The 17,861-nt window shown below is 34.8% G+C and overlaps 1 long non-coding RNA gene across 1 annotated transcript in view; it reads right to left on the reverse strand.

Moving 5' to 3' along the window:
• Positions 1–403: 403 nt before the first annotated feature.
• Positions 404–17,861, reverse strand: part of LOC126066782 (uncharacterized) — a 92,703-nt gene continuing 75,245 nt past the window's right edge. The window contains exon 3 of the long non-coding RNA XR_007515255.1: positions 404–489. This is a non-coding gene — a long non-coding RNA (uncharacterized LOC126066782). The remainder of the gene's footprint in view (positions 490–17,861) is intronic.

The following is a 17,861-nucleotide window of genomic DNA, read 5'->3' on the forward strand; positions in this document are numbered from 1 at the left end:
GAAGATAAGATTCTAAGCCGATTGGCATTCTCCTGGGAAAAGTTCTCTTGAATATAATGCATATATGATTTCATTCTTTTATGGAAATTGTCATGCTTGCATGAGCTGGTGCATGTTTTGATTTCATGCAGAATACAAGCCTAAGGACAAACTAATGTCAAGAATGACAAAGCAGAAAGATTAAAAAAAAAAAAAAGAACTTTGTAATCTCTGACTCTGTTGGTTCAATGAATGAATCTACCCTGGGACTAATGTACTTGGGGATGACTTTTTGAGTGAGATATAAAAGTTCCATAATGTTAAAGCTTCCTTTACTTGTGTCTTTTTTACTAACAGCCAAAAGTTTTCTTATTGATACATATACTCAGAAAATTTTCTTACCAGTTTAAAAAATAATACTCTGTTCTTCCAAAACTTTGAATTGTCCAATGGTGGCACCTCTAGTCCTCAGATCTTACCCAGGACTTCTTTGGTTCCTCTGTCCCCATCCTGTATGTTGAAAACATCTTCATTATTTATTAGAGAAATGATATGACATCTGGACTTTTAACAAACTCTACCATAAAAACATGTCAGAGAATAGTTGAAACAAGAATGACAGAAATTGTATGGTTATTGAAGTTGCATGATGGAAAAATCATATTATTCTCTTTATTTTTGTGTTTGAAAATTCTACAATAAAATTTTAAACTCTATAATAATACAACTAGAATTAAAAAAAAAATTCAAGTGGTGAATTGTTTGCCACAAAAGATGACAAGCAAAATTGTGTCAGCAACAATTTATCAAAGAAGAAAAAATAGAATAATCTAGAAGTTAATATTATGATTTAATTGCCATGACCACTAAAAGCTTGATTAATAACCCAGGGCAAAATATAATTTTTCTGTCCCCTGTGCCACGGTCTAATATATAATGATAACATATTGCAGTATCTTAATCAATGATTTAAAATACAAAAGAAAAAAAAAATCATCAAAGTACCACAATGCCGTAAGCATACACAGTATAACATTTCTAATGATTTCCATATAAAATAAACTTTTTATATTTATTGAGTAAACTAATGTGCTTCCCAAAATAATGCATTATTCACTAAAACTAGGTTCATTATTACACTACATTTCCAACTTTAATGATTAACACATGAATAATTATTGCTTGACACTACCCCAACTTGACTGGATTGAAGAACTTTCATATCACAAAATAAGAATCTGAAGTCTAAGAATATATCACAAGAAATTATATCAAAGTGATTCTTAATGATAGACTAATCAGTTTGTAAGAAGTTAGCTCTTCAGAAAGAACCCTCAATTGTTCTGAGATGAAGACTATTCTGTCTTTAGAACAGAACCAATTGGAAAGTTACAAAATATGCACACTAGAGTTTAGACAATGAATACAGAGTAGGCAGTCTCAGTTTAATTTCTTCTGTCAATTTCACTTTTTAGTTCTCATGCATAGGTACCTGAGATACCAGCAGAATATTTAAACACTAAAGAGAACCATTTTTACGTATTTAATACCCTAATATGACTTATATTAATTCTATATTTCGTAATATCTTAAGATTTAAGGATCACATTTTCTAGAGTGCTTTAAAAAAAAAAAAACTCCCAAAAGCACTTTCATGGATCATAAAACAAGCATTATTTGCTTGGAATGCAAAAAAGTAGACTATTTCAACTGGATAAATTTTATTTAAGCTTGACACAAATTCTCAGTTAAGTAAAAGGACACTGAATCTTAAATCACTAACACGTTATTACTAGGGCTTAGCAAATTAACGCAGGCAATTGACCCTTCTGAAAATAAATCCCTTATTGAGGTCCATAAACATTCAGTTAACTTTCCTTTCATTACCTTTCCTTTCATTTTCATACACCTTTGAACTTATATATTCTGATCAACTCTCAAAAAACAGCAAGAAGAAAAAATGTAAGAAGAATTTTCTCTATAATTTGTGAAAGTTCATAATTCTCCTATCCTAGTTTAATTTTCTTTTTTTTTTTTTTTCCTATTGCTCTAAAAAAAAAAAATTGCTCTGGCTTCTATTAAATAACGCTGTTTAGTGATGGTCTTCTGGAAATTGTAACTTCCTATATTTATGTACTGCCATGATTTCTCATACAGTAATTTTTTCAACAATTAAACTTTGTTGAAACACTAACAGTTTTTTCTTACCTTTTTTACCCGTGACTAGACCATTAAATAAAAGAAAGAAGTTAGGAAGTTAAGGAAAGGAGAGCAAGGGAGAGAGAGAGAAGTGAGGAAGGGAGACAAAGAAAACGAGGAAAAAAGGAAAGAAAGCAGGGAGGACAGAAGGAAGGAAAAGAGGGAGGAAAAAAAAATCATTTCCAAATACTACCTACAGCAATCAAATAATGGAACCTGCGCTCTGTATCTGAACCTACCTCAATATTTAACATGAGGCTTTTTAATACATTGAATAATTCAATGATTTTGGAGGTTCATATATTGAGAGACAATCTTTAAACATTTACCATAATAACATCACCTGTACTGCTTCATTGTAAATCATGGCATTTGATGACATTTGTGAATTACTGAAGGCACATTTGATCACAATCATAATATTAGAATTTCACAAAAGAAACCCACATCATGTTGCAAAAAATTATATTTTCAACCTGACTTAAATTTGGGGATTTTAACACCAATCCCTTTGCAGATTTGCTTTATGTTTAGAATGTACACTAAAAAATCTTGAAAGCACTCTTTTGTGATGATTATTAGGTTATACAGAACCCGGCATGCAAGACTGCATCAATATATTCCAGAAATGAAAAAGTAGTTTTAAAAAGAATATTGCTGATCATATTCAGTAAAAATACTTGCATTTCAGCAGAAAGAAGGAATTGCTTGGTTTAGATAATCAGTAAATTAATTTCCACAAAACTGTTTCAGATTGTACTATGTCTCTAAATTTGAGGACGAGTATAAATTCCTCAAAATACCAAGTTTATGTAGAACGTATGGAAGATGCCCTTTTGTAGCTCCACGTAACTTGCATTTGAGTCAGTGTTAGTACTTCAGAGGTGCTCTTAACACAGTATTTGGTGAAATAATAGAAGTTATTAATTTAAAAAATTGTGTTGAGTTGATTCCAACTCAAGGCAACTTCATTTGTGTCAGAGTAGAACTGTGCTCCATAGAATTTTTCAGTGGCTGGTTTTTCAGAAGTAGATCTCCAGGCCTTTCTTCCAAGGCACCTCTGTGATCTCAAAGCTCCAGCCTTTAGGTTAGCAGCCAAGCACGTATCTGTTTATAATACCCAGCGATTCCATGTGGTTTAATACCTATCAGTAACTCACTTATGGAGACTCTGGGTGGTACGAATGGTTAAGCACTGGGCTACCAACCACTCAGAGGCACCTCAGAAGAAAGAACAGGTGACCTGCTTCCGTAAGGTCACAGCCATGAAAGAAACTCCATGAAAGAACTCCACAGCCACGGAGTTCGGTTCTACTCTGAAACACATGGGGTCACCATGAATCAGGTTGAACTTGGCAGCCCCTGGTTGGTTGATTAGTTCATTCTTTCGCATTCATCTGATAGTGTTTGATCTATGTTGTCCACATGACAGGAAGATTGAGGCATTTAAAAAGTAAATAGCATAAAAGAATTTCTGAAAGCAAATGTTTTTAAAGCAATTTATACTTTCAAAGTACATGAATCGGGATGATTAAAATGTAAGAGCTTAAAAAACACACACCTGAAATCAATTACAAAAATGGTTTCAAATGTAGCATATCAAAAAAAAAAAAAAGCAGTCACTAGAGAAAAAAATCTGAAAACCTATGTTCTGGTCCTTTTGGATGACTTCAAAGTATTTTAGTCCTTAGGCATTTGCATCTCCTGTGTTTGTCAGGGTTATCGTGAATGTTAGAAAATTAATGCTTGTGTAAACAATTTGAAAATTGTAAAATCTATACAAATGAAAAATATTATTATTACTGCCATCAAAAATAAGTTTATTACTACACATTAGCACTAAATTTAACTCCATACTTTATGGCACTTACTTTATTCTTGCTATTCAATAATTTAAAAATACAAGTTTATTAAAAGCAAATGAAAATTCTCTCCAACTTTGAATTCAAGAAATTAACAAAATGTGTATCTCTATTCAAAGAACAGTAACTGTACCAGCAACAAAAATTTTTGCAAAATCTACCAAAAGTCTTCCAAGAAATTTCAAGTTAAAATTTCTTATATCATCCAAATAGAAGAACCATTAGACAATAATTTACTCAGGCATTTATGTAAAAAAAAAAGAAATAAAATACAATCTTGGTATATTGCCTACTCTCATTTCCTTTTCCACATGGTTATGGCTTTTAGTTTCTGATCACAATATAAGGATATTTGTTATTAAAAATATCATACAAATCAGAATCAGATAAAATCATCTCTCTAGAATGTCAACCAAAGAACGACAGCAAGGTATTTGGTTATATAATTTTTCTTTTTTTTTGCTTCCTATATATAACTAACAAATAGTATAATGGCCATAATTTTTCTCTTGTTCATACGATCTGTTTTCCAACTATTAAGTCATATTGAAAATAAATTTTTATGCTTTACCATATATTTGTAAATCCTTCCATTTCAGTATATATAAAGTTATAACATTCTTTTTAAAGAATTGGATAATGCTCCATTAGTTTTAAATACTTTCCTCCATAGATGGATCTTTGCGTTATTTCTAATATGTGCCATCAAATACAAGGCTATGATCTTTATTTTTGTACATATAATTCTGGGCATTCGTAAGCATGCTTTATACATTATCTAATAAAGATTTCACCTAATGCATATTTATATTTAGAGAAATAAACAATTATAAGGTGCCTTGGTGGTATAATGATTAAACCCTTAGCTACTAACCAAAAGGTTGTTTGTTCAAACTCACCAGCCGCTCCAGCGCTCCCGGGGAGAAAAGATCTGGCAATCTGCTGCCTTAAAGTTCACAGCCTAGGAAACTCCATGGGGCAGTTCTACTCTGTCACATTGGGTCTCCATGAGTTGAAATCAATCCAATGGCACACAATAAGAACAACACTTTCAATAATAAGTGAACTTTTGGAGACAGCAGGGTAGTAAAACATTATGGTTGAGATCTTTTTGAAACTCTTGTATTATTCACAATCATTTGTAGATATATCAGCACCAACTAAATTTTTAGATATCGGAGTGTAGGTTAGAGAATAACTTTTTTTTGTAGGTAGAGGGGATTTGAAGGAAAACAAGTTACTCTAGTTCATAAAGGGTCTATCCCTGAGTCACATAGAAAATTATAGTGCTTAGAGCCTGGGGTCGGAATTTTGCAAAAATAAACAATTTCAGTTCATAATACTTATAGAAGTCCTACCAGGCACCCAGTAATCAGTCAACAAAATTTATGGATGGGTGATTTAAATGTTGGTATAAAAGTCTGATTTTCATATTTTTCCAATGTAATTTGTAATAATTCTTCCAGAGAAATGCAAAGGCAATTCTCATTAGAAAAGCAGACCAAAATGAGAAGGCCTGAGTCCTTAAAATAAGTACCAAGCAGCTCTAAAGTTGGCATCCACTGTTAATTGAGAAATAACTGGCCAGACTATTGTGGCCTCTATCAAAATTATTTCCAAAAGGTAAATAAGGACGTTTCCAAAGCTTTGGACATTGGGAAATTCCCTCAAAAGTCACATTTCCTAAAATAAAAATGTTAAAGACAATAAATGCTTAGATTTCAGCTGTAAACATTGTAACTTATATTTGACTTTTCCTGTGTGTCTCAATGCAAAAAAAAAGAAAGATTTTTAGTCACAGTTGAGTATATTTTAAATAACCAGTGGCATTTATTAAGATGTCCTACCAATATTTATGGGATCCTCTGGGTGTCTGGGTGGCACAAATGGTTAAGCACCAGACTACTAACCGAAAAGCTGGTGGTTCAAATCCACCCAGAGATGCTTCAGAAGTAAGGCCTGGCAATTTGTTTCCAAAAGGTCACAGCCATGAAAACCCTATGGAGCAGTTCTACTCTGCACACTTGTGGTCCCCATGAGTTGGAATCGACTGGATAGTAAGTCACAATAACAACAATCAATATTTATAGCTCTTCTTCTTTTGAGCACACAGTCAGACCACATACTCTGCCCATTCTTGCAATTAGGTGAGGTTATATGAGTTGATTTAGCAATAAAACGGTGGCAGAAGTAATGCATGCCATTTCTAGCCAGAAGAATTTGAAAGGTGGTGAGTGATTTCCTATCTCCTTCTTTCACCTACTGCAATAACTAGTGCTTTTATGACTAATTTAGGTGGTGGAGTCTCCATCAGCTTGGATCCTGAGGTGAGGATAACACGAGACAGCGACACTTCCCCACTAATACTCAATGGGCATATAACTTGAGCAAGCTTGTGTAGAGAATAATATTTTGATGCTACTTATTACTACAGCATAATCAAGTCTAACCTTTGAGTGAAAATAATTACCCAGGTACTATTTGCAGAGTTGCTGGTTTGTTGTTATAATTAGGATTAGGCAGAACTATTCCTTGTGGGGAGCCCTTGTGGGGCAGTAGTTAAGAGCTCAAGCTGCTAACCAAAAGGTCAGCAGTTCGAATCCACCAGCTGTTCCTTGGAAACCCTATGGGGCAGTTCTGCTCTGTCCTATAGGGTTGCTATGAGTAGGAATCAATTTGACAGCAACGGGTTTGGTTTTTTTTAAAATTCTCTATGGTAAAAAACACCTTCTTAACTGGCAGATGTTTGTTGGCTTTATAGCACAAGTCATCTAGAAAAGAATTCATCTAGAAAATAATTTATTAAGAAAAGAATTGGACATAGTTATCTATTAATAAATATGTTGAGGTTCTATGATTGAAATAAATTGCCAATTGACTTCATAGTTTAGTCATGCCAACTTGACATCTAGGCAAGATAGTCATAAGTGGAACCTGGCATAATTAAGTAATTCTCCAATCCCTTGATTACAAGTCTAGATCCTGTAACTCTTTGAAAACAAGAAGTGTGCTGTTTACATATGCATCCACAGAGTCTGGCACTGTGGCTGGAACATAGTAATTGCTTGATAATATCTGCTGAAAATGATCAAGATCTCTTTAATCTTCATTACGGTCATGACTAAAAGAAAGAAGTAGACTTTTACTTGGTCGATCAATAATCTTAATATTGTCTCATAAATCACTTCACTATACTTGGGGCTCAGATTCAGTTTTCACAATTTCAATAAAAACTGTATTTCCAGGAACTCTTTTGTGAATGCACACCGTGGTATTTACTGATAACTTTTCCTTCACTATCACCTGATTCACATATTAGAAAAGGGAGATGTGGAGGAAAGCAAACCCTTGAAAGGACAGATTCAAAACATGATGAATTACTGTCAGGGATGGTCTTACCATCAAAACTTGCCAACCACAGGGAAATAATGGAGAGAACTAGCGCTTATTGTGTACCTACTAATGGTTAAAGCACTCAGTTGCTAACCGAAAGGTCACCATTTGAATCTACCAGCGGCTTCTCTGGAGAAAAAATCTGGTGATCTGCTACCATAATGATTCCAGAAAACCAAACCCACTGCCACAGACTGCTTCCAACTCATAACAGCCCTACAGAACAGAGTAGAACTGCTTGCTGAGCAGCTGGTGGGTTCAAAAGCTGACCTTTTGGTTAGCAAAGATACTTTATCCCCTGCCCCACCAGGGCTCCTTCCATAAAGATCACAGCCTAGGAAACCCTATGAGGCCATTCCACTTTGTCACATAGAGTCCCTATGAGTCAGAATCAACTTGTAAGCATACAACAGCAATTAATTGTTAGCTACATTTTTTTTTTTAATTAAGTAATGAATTTAACCAGCATGTTGTATTGTTTACAATGTGTCAGACTTTATTCTGTGTGGCTTTCCATGTACACCTTCCTATCCGAGTCTTAATAATCACCTTGTGAGGTAAGTATTACTAGCTCCCTTTTTCATTAAATGGACATTCAGAGAAGATAAACAACTGTTTTTTTTTTCCTTTTTTTTATTTTTTATGGCCACACATATATTAAGCAAGGAAATGAGGCTTTAAATCAAGTATAGTTTAATTCACTAGGAATTATTAGTTTTTCCCCAAACCTACACCTTTCTTATAATTGTGTGCTATTATTGAAAGCTACATCAACTAATCTTCCAAGGCATTCTCTATGGGAGTGGTCTCCTATGAGGGTCAACAATTGCTACTCCATATGACCTCACTTCATTTCATTTTATTTCAACATTAATTGATGATAGCAGTAAAACTGTAATAAAATATGGATCTTTGCCTTAAGGAGCTGGCATTCTACACAGTCCCCAAACCAAACCTGTTGCCTTCAAATTGATTCCAACTCATATCAACCCTACAGAACAGGGCAGAACTGCCCTATAGGGTTTCCAGTGTGCAATCCTTACTGAAGTGGACTGCCACATTCTGCTCTTGAGGAGTGGCTGGTGGGTTCCAACCACTGACTCTTCAGCTAGCAGCTGAGCACTTAACTGCACCACAGGGCTCTTATATTCTACATATTACATCTCTAAAATTGGAAGCTAGAATTGTGTTTTGCTTAAGAAATAAAATAAAAGACCCTGTGTCTAATTAAAAAGTATACAGGTGACAACATCTACTATGCCATACTAAACCAAACCAAAAACCAAACCTGTTGTCGAGAAGTCAATTCGGACTCACAGCAACTCTATAGCCGACCTTTTAGTTAGCAGCCGGGCTCATAACCACTTTGCCACCAGGGCTCCATGTCATGCTAGCCTAAGCCTTCCGTACACTTGGCTCCGACTCATAGTGACCCTGTAGGACAGACTAGAACTGCCCTATAGTGTTTCCAAGGAGCAGCTGGTGACTCGAATTGCAGGCCTTTTGGTTAGCAGCTGAGTGCTTAACCACTTGCCACCAGGGCTCCTGTGCCATACTAGAAGCCCTATAACAATCACACTTAATACTTTTTTTGTTGTTGAGAATTGACTTTTTTTTTTTTCAAGAAAGGTGTATAGTGCCTTCATTATATAGTTCACAGGATAATGTTCATGTCACATTGATGGCATAATCTCCAGTATTGCAAAAAGAGGGAACTGGAAATCAGAGATGTTAACTTGCCTTAAGACCCAAAATCACATAGCTGAGATTATAACTATATGAATTTAATATATATTATTTGTTTCCATTGTATCACACATGATAATGGACTATAGACCTAGAAGAAGTTGACTTCCTGCCATAATAATTGAGGTGTTCAGGTTAGGCAATCCATAGGGCTATTTGCAGAAATTGAAAAGTGGCATTGCAATTTAAAGCCATTCCTGACCAAAAGGCTTGAAACCTATTGTATAATTTTTTAAAGCCATAAGGCATTGATTGTTCGGCTATATGTGTAGTGGATGTCCCAGAATCTCAGAGAAAGGAGTAAGAAAGATTTAATTATCTGGACTCCATAGCTATAGATTTGTAGAGTCACTGGGTTTTTCTACACCTGGTATTATGATATGGGCAGTCCCACAGAAATAACTTTTCTAAGTAAAGAAAAATAAGGCCTAGTGTTACAGATTAAAAGTAGTAAAGCAGTTGACGTCATTTATTATTAGTCCTCCTGTACATTTTAGTTCCTTTAAAGTATTCATTGCAGTGATTTCAGATAGGGTTAGACCAGAATCGTGTTAGCAAAAACAAAGCCTGGATATTTTTTCAAGTTTTTGTTTTGTTTCTTAATAAATGTCCTTTATGTGTTTATAATAATCTGGAATCATGTTAAATAAATTAGTCATTTTATAGGAATTTAGTTACATTGAATAAAATGGTGCCAAAGTTCATGTTAATAAGACAACTAATGAGGTTGCAAACAAACATTTTCATTTAAATACTAAATATGTGAAATCACTTTCTATAAAAGAACCTGAATTGTTTCTTGCAATAACTTCTCCTTTGTACTGATTAAAATTTTTGACTTAAATGTTTCTTTAGAGAGCAAATCATGATTTTAATCCTCTTTCAAGATCCAGGAATAATATTTTCCTCCTCACCATGGACCAACATATGCCATTTCCTCAGCATACGTTTGTGTCATTCCTTATAAAAAACAAATTAAAGAAAAGTTCAAGTCTCTAATCAGGCAAGATGACCCTGAATCAATCAAATAGGCCCTACTCAGCTTCCCCAATTGTGCCACCACTAAAGCTAAATGGTGAGGTGATTGCAGGACTTTTAGATTTCTAAAGTATTTAATACTTCCTGTACGTAATCACTAGTTTTTATTCTTGACTCTGTCAAATGTGAATTTAGAATTTACCCATCAATTTAATTGGGTAGTGTAATCGCAGGTGGCTTTATTTTCTTCTTACAAAGATATTGTGTTTTTTATGCTGTACAATTCATTTTAAAAGGGACTACAAAGATATTCAGCATGTTCTCTCTGTGTTCTTCTTATAGCAGTATCCTCACCATTCATTAACTCACTCTTTCTGTCATAATAATTTTGATTTTTCCAAGAATATTCATCAAAGAAATGTGTCACGTGGGAAGGCATCAAACTCACAGAAAATACACTTGCTGAGTCTTTACGTTATAATAGGCTAGGGACTGATTTAAGTGTTTCATACGTATTGTGATGTTTAATTTTCACACTACCCTATGAGTAGATAATTTTATTATCCTCAATTAGAGATGAAGAAAATGAGACACAGGGAAGTCAAGTAGCTTGCACTATGTCAGTCATACGATCGCTAAATGGCAAAACCAGAATTCAAACCAAGACACTCTGTCTCCAAATGCATGCTCCCAACCACTATTCCATAATGCTTCCCAGGCATGTCTTATCGATATACGTATTTATCAGTTAGTAAGAAGAGGAAGCATTATGAGTCGGATCCTAAAGATAACATTTCTAAAAGCAAGCCAAAAGAATAAATCAAACAAATTTAATTAAATTAGTACAGGATTAAAGTTAAGAAATATTTTATGATTCTTTTAAAACTCAGTGATCTCTCTGATATCCATACACTATTATTTCAGTAACAAAAATACAAAAGGTTTACATCCATTCTTTAATTTTTACTTTTTGCTTATGTTTCGCTTCAATGGGATGAAATGCTGTTTAAAAAAATTTTTTTTGCTATGTATCCCAAGTGGTTGTAGACATTTTATTCTTCTTTCATATTCATATTTTGAACTTCTATTTCAATGTGAAACTCTATTTTCATCTGAGTTGAAAATTTACTCTGCTTTACCCTCCTCTCCCATCATTCGTATATGGGACAAAAGCTAGAAGTAGGATTCAGATGAAAAATATAAAAGATTATTTATAGGTGATGCCCAGAAGACTGCAAAAAATATTGGCAGTGGATTCCCCTTTTTAGGGACTGTGATGGCATGATACAATTGGGTGAAATGATCAGTAAAATTTGAATCATTTTGCAAACATGGCCTGATTTGTCCCCATAAATTGGCGAGGACTGGGAAAACTTAATTTATAACCACCATAGCTTCTCAGCAAGACCTAGATTCTCACTTTTAAGATTGTTAATCTTTCTCACAGGTTCACATCTTGAACATGCACAAATAAGATTCAAACTAAGTCCAAATCATACTTGGCTCCACAAGACTTGTATTACCTTTAGCAAGTTATTGCCCTAAACTTCTGTGATCTCATCTAACAGATCCTGAAAATAACAGAACCCTCCTTTTATGGTTATTTGGTTTAAACAAGGTAGTAGTTCTTCCATAATTGTATTCATCCCACCACGACGGTTGTGTTTTTTGTTTTCCTGTATATCTGTTAACATTGCTCCTTATTTTTGCTGCTAGTATAATTCGGTTATATAGTTGGCACCTCTACCCAACCAGTTACAGAGTCAATTCTGACTCATTATAACACCATGTGTGTCAGAGTAGAACTGTGTTCCATAGGGTTTTTCAGTGGTTGATTTTTTAGAAATGGATTGGCTGGCCTTTCTTTCAAGGAGCCTCTGAGTATCCTTCATCCTCCAACTTTTGATTAGCAGCTAAGTGTATTAACTATTTGCACCATTCAGGGACTCCTTAGTACCTTCAGACCAATTACAATAATGAGCAGCAATAGTAATAAAAGGGGTACGCTTGACTTGAAAGATATTTTTGTTTCATCATGACTTAATTATCCATATTATATTCTATTTAGAAATTATTTAACTATATTTATTTAGATTTCAACCTAAAATGGATGTTGCATTAGTTGCATAGTCAAAGACTATGCATATATCTAAGTAAAATAAGTGTATTTTCAAATCTGGCCTCTTAATATGGTGAACTGTATTAATATATTTCTGAAGTTTGAAACAGTTTTACATGGTTTGAATGCAATTCACTTGTGTATGCTGTGCCTTTGTTTTAAAGACTGTTGTATTTTTTATTTGTTGAAAGGTGATCCAGCAGAACACAGAAATTATGAAACAATATCATTAATAGCACATGAAAGTAAAATTTTGCTGAAGATAATTCAAAAACTGTTGCAGCAGTACATCAACAGGGAACTGCCAGAAATTCAAGACAGATTCAGAAGAGGATGTAGAATGAGGGATATCATAACTGATGTCATAGATCTTGGCTGAAAACAGAGAATACCAGAAAGATGTTTACCTGTGTTTTATTGACTATGCAAAGGCATTTGACTGTGTAGATTATAACAAATTATGGATAACATTGCCAAGAATAGGAATTTCAGAACACTTAATAGTGCTCATGCAGAGCCTGTACATAGACTAAGAAGCAGTTTTTTGAACACAACGAGGGGATACTGCATGGTTTAAAATCAGGGTAGGCATGTGTCAGGGTTGTACCCTTTCACCACATTTTGTCAATCTGTTTATAGTAATCTGAGAAGCTAGACTATATGAAGAAGGACAGGGCAACAGAATTGGAGGAAGGCTCATTAACAACCTATGTTACACAGATGACACCAGCTTGCTTGCTGAAAGAGAAGAGAGTACTTGAAGCATTTACTGATAAAGATCAAAGACCACAGCTTTCAGTATGGATTATACCTCAACGTAAAGAAAACAAAGATCCTCACCACTGGACCAGTATTTCTTTCTGTGTAAGCAGGGTCACTATGAGTAGAAACATACTTAAAGGCACCTAACAAGGACAACATATTTGATCTGGTAATATAGAATGGGGGAAAAAAGGTGGAGAATGGCCAGAGATGAAATTTAAAAGATAAGCTAATACTAGATCATATAGTAACTTGATTTTAGGAATTTAAAATTTATTTAGAAGGAAATTAGCAAGAAATTTGGATTATATTTTAAGTGCATACTCTCGTGGATTGAATTGTGTCCCCTCAAAATTTGCTTATCAGTTTGGCTAGGCTATGATTCCCAGTACTGTGTGATTGTCCACCATTTTGTCACCTGATATGATTTTCCTATGTGTTGTACATTCTACCTCTATGATGTTAATGAGGTGGGATAGATGGCAGTTTTGTTAATGAGGCAGGACTCAATCTACAGGATTGGATTGTGTCTTGAGCCAATCTCTTTTAAGATACAAAAGAAAGAAGCAAGCAGAGAGACAGGGGGATCTCATACCAACAAGAATGCAGCACCGGCAGCATAGCATGACCTTTGGACCTAGGGTTCCTGTGTGGAGAAGATCCTAGTCCAGGGGAAGATTGGTAACAAGGACCTTCCTCCAGAGCTGAAAGAGAAAGCCTTTCCCTGGAGCTGATGCCCTGAATTTGGAGTTTTAGCCTACTGGACTGTGAGAGAATAAATTTCGGTTTGTTAAAGCCATCCACTGGTGGTATTTCTGTCATAGCATCACTAGATAACCAAGACATATACCATTTTACATCTTTTCTCTTCTCTTATCCATTAACCTCTTTCCTCTTTCTCAGCCTATGAATTTGCTTATTTGACTGAGAGATAAGAAGCAATCAGAACAGAATTTCCTAATGATCCCACTCTAAAATCTTTCTACATCTTTAGTCTGCCTACCCTTCTCTAAAAATTAGTGAAAGTTTCTGCATCTGTTTAAGAAAACTAGACCACTCAAAAGACTCTTTTCACCTGTTTCTTCAAGGAATTTGCTATTGCAATTAACCTCTTTTGCCCTTGCATCAATTTTTTTTTTTCCTAGTGGATAATTTCAACGAAGCTACAAACACTGAATTATCTCCCACCTTAAAAAAATAACATCAACAATAGCAATAATAACAGCAACAAAACAAAGACAATCATTCCATGATCTCGTCAGCATCACCTCATTTCTCTTCTCTTCAGAACAAAACCAAAACCTACTATGTCAAGTCGATTCTGATTCATAGCAACCCTATACAACAGAGCAGAACTGTCCACAGAGTTTCCAAGGTTTTTATCTTTATGGAAGAAGACTGCTATATTTTTCTCCCTCAGAGTAGATGATGGATTCAAACAGTGGATCTTTCTTTTGATTAGGAGAAAAGTACTTTAACCACTGTGCCAACAGGGCTTCTCCTTCACAGCAAAGGCCTCCCAAAAATTGCTTATATTCACCGTCTCCAATTTCTGATTCTTCAATCTCTTCTGAACCCATTCCATTCTAACCTTTCTCATTGTAATTCCAACTAAGTACTACTTAAATCATCATTTTACCAGTATTGTGAAATCTAGTGATTAATTCTTAATTCTGATTTCCTGAGATATCAGAAGCTTTCAAAACACTTGATATCTCTTATTTGAACAACTTTGGTCACTTGGCTTCCAGTAATCCATCTGCGTGTTTTTTCGCATGCCTCATCGCCTGCTACTTTTATCTTGCTGTGTTCTCTCTTTACCCTCTTTTTTACCTCTAAGTGTTGAAGAACTCCAGGGCTCAGTCCTTGGATGTTTTCTCTTCTCTAATTATACTCACTCGCTTGGTCTCAGGACCTTAAATACTACCCATTAGCACATGCCCTGACTTCCAGTTAAAGTTTCAGATTTAAATATAAAACTGCCACCTTAAATATCTAATACGTATAATAAACCCATCGTGCCCAAAATTTAATTCTTGATTTCCCCAAACTAGCTCTTTATCTAGTCTACCCATCTCAATAAAGGACAACACTATTCATTTCATTGCTTAGGTCTAAAAACTAAGGGGCATCCTTGATTCCACTCATTGTCTTACATCGCATATCAGTCTGTTAACCAGTCCTGTTGGAGTCACTTACACTTAAAATATACCTAGACTCAAGGCTATGACCCTAGTCAAAGCTACCATCTTTCTTTCCTATAACATTGCCAGTCTCTGAAGTGGACTCCTTGTATGCTGTGTGAAATAAATCAATCACAGAAGGTCAGACATTGTATGACCTCATTTATATAAAGACCAAACCAAACCAAACCAAACCCAGTGCTGTCGAGTCAATTCCAACTCATAGCAATCCTATAGGACAGAGTAGAACTGCCCCATAGAGTTTCCAAGGAGCGCCTGGAGGATTCGAACTGCTGACCCTTTGGTTAGCAGCTGTAGCACTTAACCACTATGCTACCAGGGTTACCATATAAAGACAAGAGCAGGCAAATGTATAGAGACCAAAGTTTATTAGTGGTTATTAGGGGGCAGAAAGGAAGGGGAATAAGGGATTATTACTTATGGAGAACTGAGTTTTGGTTACAGTGATGGAAATATTGCATTGATTAAAGGTACGGTTGCACGGCTAATTAATCCAATTGCTGTCAAGTTGCACACCTTTACAAAGTTGAACTGACAAAACTTGTTTGTACTCTTGCTGTGTTTATATATAGTGTATTCCTCACATACAGCTCAGTGTTTAAAGTAGTTCATTTTACTCCCTTGCTCCTCCCAACGGCTTCTGTTCACTCTTAGAATAAAATTTAATGTCCTCACTAAGCTTTACCATACTTTACATATTCTGATCCCTGGGTACCATTTGGATCTTTCCTTTTCTAATCGTAACCATTAAGTCATAAAATTTAAATTTAAATGAATTAAAATCTAAGCCATTTAAAAACTTTTTCAGTTGTATAAGCACCGTATTCCAAATGTTCAATGGCCACATATGGCTACTGGCTGACATACTGAACAGTGCAGGTTACAGAATATTTCTATTATTGCAGGAAGTTCCATGGGGCAGCCTTCACTAGAACATATGCACCATACAAACGTAGCTTTGTTTTGTTTAGAAAAATATCTGATCTTGAAAAAGAAATATTTTTGAAAGAATTAATACATGCATTGAATAAGACAGAATACATAAGGGTCAGTTCGAGTGGTTATTTCAAGAGCTTAGGGGCAGAATGAGTAAAGGGGTGGAGAGAGCCTAGGAGGTTGCTTAAGAAACAATCCCTCCTCTTAGAAAAAAGGCGTAGATGAAATTTAATCCTCGCTCATGCCAACATGCAGTTTTTACACAGAAAATGTAAATTTTTTAATTTAATATGGGTACGATGATTCCAGTTTTGTTTAATGAAAGTGAGAAAGATAATTAAAAAACCATATTCGCCACACTAGGTAAGATTATGCTCATTAACTGTAATGCTTTTTCCAATGTGTTACACTGATTGAGAATAGGTTACACTTAAAGATAATTTTTAAATTACAAAAGCTTCAGTTTAGAATTTATTTAAATAAAGAGCAACATTTGGATATTTAAAGTCCGAGTTTTTAAATTGATCCCTATATACGAATTTTAGGAATACATAAGCATCATATGTGTAAAGAAAAGAATGTCTATTGGGTGACCATAGTGACATGAAGTAATACAAAGAGCAAATAGCATAAGACTAAATGTCAAGAATAACTTGATTTCATCCCTAGATGTGCTGTGCAAATTACTAAGTTATCTAATCTCTCTAAATCTCAATTTCCTCATCTGTGCAAAGCAGAAATAATATTTGATCTACTAATATAGTATTTTTCTGGAGATGAAATAAGTCAAGATAATGTATGGGAGGTACTTCAAAAATACTTATTTCTACATAAAATTCAGTGAATTCCTCTATGAAAGTGAGATTTTGTCATACCTAACTAAAAGTATGAGCAAATACATAATTGGCAATGAGCTGTTGACTAAAATTATCTCAGTACTTAAGTGTGCAATTTTTACAAGAGAAATATTTTGCATACTCAGTCACCTAAAAATTTGGAAACTTGACTCAAAGCATTTAAAGTTTTATTTGTTGGCACAATGTTCAGCAAGAAAACATGGGTCATTCCCCTCTAAAGATCTCATTTTTTACCTGTCAAATGGGACAGAGTTCAATACACAATTGTTTTCCCACTGGGGCAGTTTCTTGGCTGAGGTAAGTATGTCAGGCAGAGCTGGACAGTTAAAGAATTAAAATGTCCTAAATAGCACAGCAGAAAAGATTTGATGTGTAGCTCCTAGAGATAAAACAATATAAAAACCAACACGTATTATTATTTTAAAAAATATTTACTTGGCTCAAAGTCAGGATGATCATGAGAGTATGAAGAGAAGTGCCAAAGGAAAAAATTGGCAAATTCTCCCTTGAAGTTAAGGACATAGTAAGACATGGAAAGCTCAGGAAGCTGTGTAGGCTGCCTAAATGGTGGTGAGTTCGTTGGGGAGAAGGGGATTAGCAGGATAGATACACAAACATTTCTGTAAGGGGCTCTATCAGAAAGACCTCAGAAGCCATTTGTGTCAACAAGAAGCCATTGGAAACCTGGGAGAATTTCTACTTTGTTTCTGTTTCTTTTATGAAATGCCAAGCAGCAAAGTGTTATTAAGATCACTGAGAAAATGGAGAGGCAAATAAGGATTCTTTTTCCTACAACCTACAAATCCTAACTGAACAAGATTTTTTT

This window comes from Elephas maximus, chromosome 24 (genome assembly GCF_024166365.1).
Source record: "Elephas maximus indicus isolate mEleMax1 chromosome 24, mEleMax1 primary haplotype, whole genome shotgun sequence".
Classification (NCBI taxonomy): domain Eukaryota; kingdom Metazoa; phylum Chordata; class Mammalia; order Proboscidea; family Elephantidae; genus Elephas; species Elephas maximus.